Here is a 10,562-nt window from a genome sequence, read left to right on the forward strand (position 1 = left end):
TAACTTCTATATAAAATTATATTTTTAAAAAATTAAAAATGATTTTCAGTTTTAGTCTCATTTAGAGTAATAAAATCAATATAAAAAAAATCTAGACAATTTTTTTCATAGTGCGTGCATGAAAGGGTTAATGTGAGACTTAAATGGGATTCACTAATTACCAGTATCGCTTAGTAACCTGGGTTAGAAGGCTCGTCCAGCGAGCTGCATCACCAGGTAATGTACACGATTGGTAGCGAAGCTTCCCCCACGGCCAATGAGAGAGAGTCTCGCGATGTTTCAGGCGAGTTTGAGGTTCAGAGCGTGTAGCAAGATCACACAGAGGCAGGAACTTAGTGTGAGTACTCAATGACGGAGGCTGAAGTTGTGTAAAAGACATGCATTTATTCCTAACTAACACTACAACTAACATAAGACAGACATTACACCTAACACAAACAACAAACACGAAATAACGGAATAAAACAAACGATGTAATTATGAAAATGCAATGACCGGATTTAAATGAGTAACCTTAAATGGGAAATACTGTTCTGCAAAGCAAGCATAGTTTGTGGAAACACGACCCTAAAGTCTTATAGCAGGTTAAACAGAACAGCTTAAGTTGTTAGAATGAAAGGAAGTTGATTTACTTGGTTGAAGAGTGGGGGGGGGGGGTCTTGGCAGTTGATGGCAGAGCTGCTGAGCTGATGGCACTCAGGAAGGCGCGGCGTTTGGAGCAGTGGAGTGGAGTCCCTTTAGATTCTCTCTCCTGGTGAAGCTTTGTCTTGGGTGCTGTTCTCTGTTCAGCTGGGCCTTCACCGGAGGGCTTCTTGTGGGCTTCTCTCCTCCCGGACTGATGTTCTCCTTCGGGCTGGCGGTTATTCTCTGCGCTGGCTGGCGGTTGTTCTGCTCGCCTTTGTTCTGAGGTGCCAGGATTTTATGCTGTAAAGTTCATGAATAGGGATGACCAGGAATTCGACTCCTGGCCCAATGGCTGGCCATCCATTTGGCGGGCTTTCGGAAGGGGGTCTGTATCAGTCCTTTTGAGATTTATGGCCCGACTGATTCTCCCTTTACTGATGATTTTCATTAAGCTGTTATAACTTTTGATACATCCACTTTTATGGTAATCACTGACCAGATTTGCAATCAGGGGTGATTAACAATCAGTTTGACACCAAACATGCCATACCAGCTTCACAGGTACATACCTCATACCCTCTGTATTAATTGATTAAACAATTAATTATTTTATCTATGTGACTGATTCACATCAGGATACAGGTGTTTTGGGTTGCACCTCAACAGATGTTACACTTTGTGCGGATATTACATCAAATATTCATATTACAAACAGCACATCTTATCCATAGATAGGCGTGGCCGTTAGTTTGTGGTAATATCAATATAAGTTGCACATCTGGAAACAACATATTTTGTTTGGTGTGGCTTATGCCAATTCATCTTCTCCAGAATGGATAAGATACACCTTAATTCAGTTCTTTTAACATAGCATGGTAGAAACAAAGAAACTTGGTGACTGTCCACCAAGATCAGATAAGGACCACAGAGGAATGTTGGAAGAGAAGGGGGGGGTTTTAACAAAGTTAGGACACATTGGTTACACTAATTTTCCAGATTCTTCTGGTATACCATGAGAACATATATACAATGGTAGCTATACCTATCTATTTATTTAAATTTATATGTGTTCAAGTACAAAGGGGTAAAATAGGTGATACTCCGTGAACATGGTTATAAGGGTGGCACACAAAACACTAAGATTGTCTAAGGACACATACAAACATAACGTATCTGTAGATTGAGACTAGTAGTCGTGAGTAAATCAATATACAGGGTATACAAAAGCCAAACTTAAATGAAATTTCCTTTAGGGTGTTCGTCTGTTGGGTGAGTGAGATGTAAGGCAGAGTGTATGTGGAGGGGGGTTGTGTGCCAAGTCAAGGGCAATAAAAGTTGGAGTACTGGCCTCCCTTGTTATCTGTGTGTATGTGTTCGTGTGTGTAACCCCCCTTTGGTGCCTCTCGTACCAGGCTCGGCCTTGTCTCAGGCCACCTGGAATTTAGGCCCTGTGATATGTGCATGTGTGATCCTACATATCCCCCCTTTCGGCTGATGATGGCATTGCCATCATTCAGGCGACGGAAGTTGAAACAGGATCACCACCATGCAACGAGGCATTGTTGACATCCCATTGTTTGGCACTCTGGGTGGCACAGTGACAGGATGGACAGGGAGGAGGCTCAGGGGCTGGCGCCTGGCTTCTGGGACCGCGAGGAGTGGTGAATCCTATGTCGAACAGGGTGCCAACGGCTGCTGCAGCTCCCAGCAGGGTGCTCAGGAGCCTCTTGGGCCGTCGATTGGACTCAGCTTGGGTCTCGGTCGTTGGGTTACTGCTCCAATCTGTGGGTAGTGTCAGCGGCAGCATGATGCAGGGCCTCCTGAGTCCATCTGACACCTGTCCCACTAGTTTGGGGTCTCTCGGGCAGGTAATGGCTCAGTTGACATCGTCCGACGAATACTCTCTCTGTGTGAGTACAACAGTTGGTAATCACGAGACCGGGCTGTCCCCGGAAGACGGTGCCAGGCGGAGGCCCAGGGAACGCCGTGTCAGACTGGAGCCTCAGCCTCCTAGGCAGAGTAATGCTAATAGCGGGGGCAGCATCATCCTAGCAATAGGGGGTAGAAAATAAAGACCAGATTAGGAGTGAGGTGGTGAGTCGAGACTCTGAATGTTGTGCACACCGGTGCAAAAGAGAACAGGAGAAAGAAATAGTGGGCAACAATTCTTGGCCAGAGAACAATTGCAAAGAAACAAACGGGACAAAGAAAATTGCAAAACTGGATCCTCTTCAGTAATTTCCCGGGCACGCGTGAGCCACCCCAGGTCCTTACCAAAAACAACAACCAAAATAAAATGAAAAGCTATCAAAAGAAAGAAACAGATAAGTACAGCAAAAACTGAAAAGGTCACCCAGATATCAGTAGTCAGGCCCACCACCTTAATCTACCCTATCTGTGACCATCTTTCCTCCCCTTTCTCTTTGGTCTTTCTCCTTGGGAGTTTGGGGAGATTTCAGACTGAAAAGATGTCTTTCTTTTGGTTGGAATGTGGTTTATTCCAAGCTGCTGGCTTCATCTTGAGAAGACTGGTTGGTGGGTGTTTCAGGCTTTCTCTGGGCTTGGTATTTCTTGATTTGATTCCGATGAACCCACTTGAGGCATGTTTCGTGGGTGCCTTTGTTGGTTCGGATTCGGTAAGCCACAGGTGACAGTTTGTCCACGATCTCATGTGGTCCCGACCAGCGTGGTAGAAGCTTCCTGGAAAGTCTTTGTGCTGAGTTTGGTTGCACAAACCTATAGTACCAGATTTTGTCTCCCACTTGGAGTTCATCTTGTGAGGTTTTCTGGTCATTGTAGGCTTTCCTGCCCTCTGCGGTTCTTTGCAGGTTTTGTTGGGCGAATGCAAAGGAAGCTCTCAAATGCTGGTGCAGGCTGTCCAGATATTGTTGTGTGGTGTAGGCTGTGATGAGATTGTTGTCACCAGGTTGGTAGAGCAGGTGGAGAGGGAGTGTCATTTGTCGTCCTGTCATCAGTTCGAAGGGGGACACTCCTGTGGACTTGTGGGGTGTGGCTCTGATTGCCATGAGCACCAGAGGCAATTTCACATCCCAATCTTTCTGATTGGATGCCACATATTTCTTGACCATACCGACGACGGTTCGGTTGGTCCGTTCTACTTGGCCGGATGCCATAGGATGGTGGCTGATGTGGAACTGGGCTTTGATCCCCAACAGTTTCCAATTGTCCTGCATCACTTTGGCTGTGAAGTGGGTGCCTCGGTCTGAGTTGACTTTCAGTGGGAGGCCAAACCTGGAGAACACATGGTTTGTGAGCAGATATGCCGTTGTCTGGGCTGTGTCATTGGGTGCCGGGAGGCATTCTACCCACTGACAGGTGACTGTGAGGAAGTATTTGTTTCCGCGAGCTGATCTCGTCAGGGGTCCTACCCAGTCAATCTGTAGATCTGACCATGGGAAATTGATACCCCGTCGCTGCAGAGGGGCCTTGTGGTTTGGGTTTGCTGGTTGAAATTGGCAGCAGACCAGACATCCTTTCACATATTCTGTTACATCCTGTCGCATGTTAGGCCAGTAGGCTACTTGACTAAGTGTCTCGTAGGTTGTTTTGGCATTGCGGTGTCCTGCACAGGGTGCATCGTGGGCGTACAGTAGCATGACCCCCCTTTGTGCCTGAGGGACCACGAGCCGTGGTGAAGTGTGGGCATCAGGGACATCAAGAGGTACGCCCTCGGCAAGATGAAGAAAGGGTAAAGCCATCATCAGGTGATGGAGGTCAGGAAGGGATGCCTGATCAGTTGTGGAGATCGAGTTAGCAGAGAGGTCGCGGAGGTGATCGCAGACCTTGTTCAGCACAGCATCAGTGGGCTGGAGAGAGATGATGTCAGAGTTGGAGACCTGAAGGGAAAGTTCTAGCAGTGAGGCCTCTGGCATCGAGGTAGGTGCTTGGCTGTGGCTGCAGGTGACAACCTGGACGACATGGGTGGGTGGGAGGGAGCAAAACTCCCACGAGTCACCGTGCAGTGGTCCTGCTTTGGTGAGTGCATCCGTGTGGTCATCGTATGTCTTGTCCAGTCCTAGGAGTCTGGAATGACCGCTGACCTTCTTCCAATAGATCTGCGTGTTGCGTGCGGTAATCAGAGCATCGCACGTGTGCAGGAGGTCTTGGTGTTTGACTGGCTTGTTCCCTGATGTCTTGAAGCCATTTTGTGTCCAGTGAGGGAGATGGCACATGAAGCTGAGACGTGCATAGCTGAAGTCTTTGCAGATCAGCAGGTCCTTTACTTCACGTTCGGAGGCCATCTCCAGGGTTATTAAGATTGCTGCCAGCTCTGTGTACTGCGATGTGTGAGGACCAAGCTTGAGCTGTTGTGGTGGGACAGGGTCGTCATTGAGCCACAGAATGCCAGCTCCAGCTTTCAGGGTACCCTGATGTTTGAATGAGCACCCATCTACATAAATGGTGATCATGTCTTGACAGACATTTTTCTCAAAGTAGTGGTGTCGCGACAGTTCCATTGGTGTGGGCGTGTCCAAAATGTTGGGTGCTGCTGGTCCCTCCTGAGAATAGCTGTGGCAGCTGGGTGACTGTACTGCGTCAGGCTGGGCAGTTATAGCATGGATTGTCAGGTGTTGGTCATCAGCAAGCTCCACGTGACATACAGTTCCTTTTGTCACTGGTGACTCTTCTACTTCCATGGTCATTACCACATCTGTGACTTCCATGCCTTGGGGCCACATGCCTTTCGTGATCTTGGGGCAGAAGGATTCCAGGGTAGGGTCCTGCCTGCACAGGAAGGAGTCATGATGCTGGTATGGGTCTCTTGTGTCAAGACACTGATCTCCTGCTGCGTTCTCTCCATGGTGTGGAGTGAGGTCTGAGGAGACAGCCAGGGTTTGACATTCCCATGTGGCTGTGTCAGGTGTCCACAGTGGCAGCGGTTCTCTAACTTGAGCCCAAATTTTCTGACGTTGGAAGTCTAACAATGGCTCGAACCGGTTCAGCAAATCTTTCCCAATGAGGAATGGAATGGACTCAAGTTGGGAAATGTAGGTCCTCAAGGTCCGGTGTTGGGCAAGGCGGTACCTTGTCCCAATGAGAGGTCCCTTGAGCGCGGTCTGAGTGCCTTGGGGGAGACAGCATTGTTGGAGAGGAAGTCGGTGCCATCACTGAATCGTAGGATGTTCCAAATTCTGACTTCACCTCATATGCTTGCTTCAGTCCCCGTCTCAGCTGGTCAATCTCTTCTGCGTCAGCCCAATGTTTCGTTCTGGCCTCGGTGAGCTGTTCTTGGGAGCTGATCAGTTGGTGATTCAGCTTGTGCAGGCGTCTCTGTGCCTCGGCCAGATGGTTTTCCAGGGCCTGGATCCAACCATCCTTTTTCTTGAGCTCCGCGTGGGCTCTGTCCAGCAGGGTGTCGGCCTGGTCCAGTCCGGCTTCGAGGTTTTCTCTGGTGGCTCTGGCTTGCTGTTTTTGCTGGTCAGCTTCAGCTCTGAGCTCTTCCAGGGTGTGTTGAAGCTTTTTGCTGGTGTGAGGCCTCTCGCCTTCTTCCGTCTCCTCCTCCTCATGGGGTGGAAAGCTTCTCTTTTGGAGTTCTTGCTTCAGGTTCCCAATGTGATGTTGGGCCTGGACTGCATCTCTCTGTGCCTCTGCCAGTAGTCGTTGGGTGTTTTCCTCCTGCTGTTGGAGTGCTTGCACCCTTTGCTGGAGACGGGACGTTCCCTCTTCATTCAGCTTCAGCCTGGCTAGGAGTTTGTGTGCGAGGGAGCCGAGTATTTTGGTTAGCTCTTTACTCCCGCATTTCTGAGTGGGTGGCATGTCCATAAGTTCGGCAATGTCGTCCTCAATTTGGTCAGCTTCTTTGGACCATGTGAGATCGACATGACCAGGCGGCAAGTTGGGAGTCACATCTTCAGGCCAGATACCAAAGTCTTTCCACTGGTCCAGTGGGCTTTCCATGTGGGTCATTGTGACTCGGTCAACAGGAGGGTGGCCGCAGAAATCTGTTACTCAGGCTGGGTGTTGCCTAGGTGGGAGGCCTAACACCTAAATCTGGGCAAACCAATTAAACCAACAAAATAAAATAAAGTAGAACTGGGGCCTGTCAATGGGTAACTGGAAGGGTGTAGTGAACCACGGGAATAGTTACCCACGACAAAATAAACAAACAAAAATTGTTCCCTGGGAGAAGTTGTTGCAGGTTAGAACAGTGTGAGTTACTCTAGGGCCTGAGAGATGCCCTAGTGAGGGGGAAAGGATAAAGCCTTATCCTGGAAAGTGCAGATCTGTGGCTATTGACAGTGTCAGAAGACCACAGGAGAAGTTGGGAACAGGAAATGAGAAATAACAGCTTCAAACCAATAGGACTGCATTCAAACGTAGCTTGCTGTTGCAGATCAGATTACCCCTGGGTTGGGCTCTGTTGTACAACTCCGCTTTGACCAGAAGGGGGACCACTAGCAGGTTCTGCTTTATTTGTCCCTATATGAGGTGTTGCGGTGTTAAGCTAGTCATGCAGTTAGAGAGGTTTGAACGCTGTCAGGTGTCCCTTCTGTGTAGGGCACGTCCCACAAGCTCAATCCCAGCCAAGCAGGCCCAAGTCCAGCTCCCACTCCCCCGATCCCCAGCAATGTCAACTCGGAAGGGGGTGTTCTGTACGCACAAATGAGACAAGCCAGGTGGGGCTCAGCTTATCGGCTGCACTGCCTGAGACCTGACTCGACCAAGGCTGGCAAAATAGCCTTCAGGTGTCACCCACCCTAGTGAGAGTCCAAGCTAGGGCCGTTCTCAGAACTCACCCTAGACGAGGTCCTGCTCAAAAAGTTGTAGTGACTGCCTGAGGTACCTGTCAGCCTTGCCCTTAATGAGTCAGCGGGTGCAGCCGGGCTGGCGCGCTTTTGGGCGTCCAATTGCTGAGAACTCCCCTTCGGTTCTGACAAACTGTACGATCGTAAGCAGTGACAGCAGAGCCACAGGCAAACTCAACCAACAGAGAGCGAATGGTAAGCACCCAGCACAGGAAAAGCTCAACCGATCACGTCCAAAACCTCAACGACTCCCTGATGTGATTGTATATGTAACTGGTTTACTGTTATTAATAATGGTTGAACTTCTATGCAAGTCTCCTTGTTGGGGGAGAGGGAGTGAATGAAAGCATAAAATGAAGTAAAACCTAAAATAAATCAAAAAGGTAAAACAGAAATCAAACCAAATTAATTGTTTCTTATTGTTTAATTGTAAACATCAATTAGTTATGCAGCAATAACCTAATTAGATGTTAATGTGTTGTGATCTAATCGATTTGGTCTGTGAAGTTGATTCCTGCATTCAGGCAAGAACCTGTGTGTCCAATTATGTGTGTTGGTATTACCGGTGTTGACCACTAGAGACCCAACTCAGATGTTGTTACACTACTATGGCTGACCACTAGAGACGCAATTTCGAAATGGAGTGGTAGTTCTATGCCTGACCACTAGAGGCGCACTTTTGAAATGGAGTGGTAGTTCTATGCCTGACCACTAGAGGCGCAATTTCGAAATGGAGTGGTAGTCCAATGCCTGACCACTAGAGGCGCAATTTCGAAATTGAGTGGTAGTTCAATGCCTGACCACTAGAGGCGCAATTTCGAAATGGAGTGGTAGTTCTATGCCTGACCACTAGAGGCTCAATTTCGAAATGGAGTGGTAGTCCAATGCCTGACCACTAGACGCGCAATTTCGAAATGGAGTGGTAGTCCAATGCCTGACCAGTAGAGGCGCAATTTCGAAATGGAGTGGTAGTTCTATGACTGACCACTAGAGGCTCAATGGGACGTTGCTCCCTTTGTGGGGGGGGGGGTCCCAGGTACGTGAGCCTAAGGGGTGGGGTCACTGGTGACCCAGGAGAAAAAAACAAATGGCGTCAGGCAGGCCTTCAGGGCTCTGACCTTTAAGTGGTTAGAGTGGCGTTCGCTGACTGCACTCGTAAACAAGACGGTTGCTAGGCGATTGCCGACGCTAGATGAGTGACATACACTTTTAACGTACGCACACGCCGCTTGCGGCTAACTTCTGTGTCTTGCGCAGTTTAAAACCCCTCAAAACAATTGCTGAAACGAGACAGCGCTCGCGTTACGGCGACGGATCTAAATAGCGAGTTCACTATATCTCGTCGCAAATGGTGCTTAACCACGGCGGGTCTCAAGCACTGGAGACTCCCAAATTCTAAATAACACACACACTTGACTCACAGCGCAAAGCGGTGTTAAACTTGCTTTGTCTAAAGCAGGCACACACATACGAGAAAGATCCTGATAGGTAGCTAAGCTATCGGTCTTATCTCAGAGAGTACAAGCGCAACAAAATTCAGGTTAGAACTCGTAACAAGAATTTCTGATCGCTAATAGAGAGAGAGATCTCTGCCAGGATATATAGAAACGGAGAAACTCGTCCGAATCTATCCTGGAAACAACGCGCTATACCTGAGAATCTCGTCAGATATAGGGTTTAAGTTTACTGCAGTTTAAAACGAATGAAACCTAAAATAAAATAACCGAAAATTAAAACAAAAGAAAATAACTACTAATAATAGAAATAAAAAATAATAAGCCCGTATAATCCCGTTTAAATGCCTTCGGACTGCCGTGAGTGCAATTAATCCTCAACTTTGCAACCTGTTCACAGTAGCGCTTATTCAACTGCATGTTCGGTCATAAAAAGTTTAAATTGTGTGCTCACAAAAAGTTTGAACCTTGTGCCCGCGTTCTTCACTATTAATGTAGGAATTATTAGCTCAAATAAATTTTAATATTCTCCACCAATATGTTTGAATTAATTAAAGTTTAATGAATTATTATTTAATGCTGATTATTAATCAATTGTTATGCCGAATGGTCGGCTCCTCCAAACTCAATTGCGGCATCCCTGTGAGTCTGTTAATGTGAGACTTAAATGGGATTCACTAATTACCAGTATCGCTTAGTAACCTGGGTTAGAAGGCTCGCCCAGCGAGCTGCATCACCAGGTAATGTACACGATTGGTAGCGAAGCTTCCCTCACGGCCAATGAGAGAGAGTCTCGCGATGTTTCAGGCGAGTTTGAGGTTCAGAGCGTGTAGCAAGATCGCACAGAGGCAGGAACTTAGTGTGAGTACTCAATGACGGAAGCTGAAGTTGTGTAAAAGACATGCATTTATTCCTAACTAACACTACAACTAACATAAGACAGACATTACACCTAACACAAACAACAAACACGAAATAACGGAATAAAACAAACGATGTAATTATGAAAATGCAATGACCGGATTTAAATGAGTAACCTTAAATGGGAAATACTGTTCTGCAAAGCAAGCATAGTTTGTGGAAACACGACCCTAAAGTCTTATAGCAGGTTAAACAGAACAGCTTAAGTTGTTAGAATGAAAGGAAGTTGATTTACTTGGTTGAAGAGTGGGGGGGGGGGGTCTTGGCAGTTGATGGTAGAGCTGCTGAGCTGATGGCACTCAGGAAGGCGCGGCGTTTGGAGCAGTGGAGTGGAGTCCCTTTAGATTCTCTCTCCTGGTGAAGCTTTGTCTTGGGTGCTGTTCTCTGTTCAGCTGGGCCTTCACCGGAGGGCTTCTTGTGGGCTTCTCTCCTCCCGGACTGATGTTCTCCTTCGGGCTGGCGGTTATTCTCTGCGCTGGCTGGCGGTTGTTCTGCTCGCCTTTGTTCTGAGGTGCCAGGATTTTATGCTGTAAAGTTCATGAATAGGGATGACCAGGAATTCGACTCCTGGCCCAATGGCTGGCCATCCATTTGGCGGGCTTTCGGAAGGGGGTCTGTATCAGTCCTTTTGAGATTTATGGCTCGACTGATTCTCCCTTTACTGATGATTTTCATTAAGCTGTTATAACTTTTGATACATCCACTTTTATGGTAATCACTGACCAGATTTGCAATCAGGGGTGATTAACAATCAGTTTGACACCAAACATGCCATACCAGCTTCACAGGTACATAC

This window comes from Paramormyrops kingsleyae, unplaced genomic scaffold (assembly GCF_048594095.1).
Source record: "Paramormyrops kingsleyae isolate MSU_618 unplaced genomic scaffold, PKINGS_0.4 ups45, whole genome shotgun sequence".
Taxonomy (NCBI): Eukaryota; Metazoa; Chordata; class Actinopteri; order Osteoglossiformes; family Mormyridae; genus Paramormyrops; species Paramormyrops kingsleyae.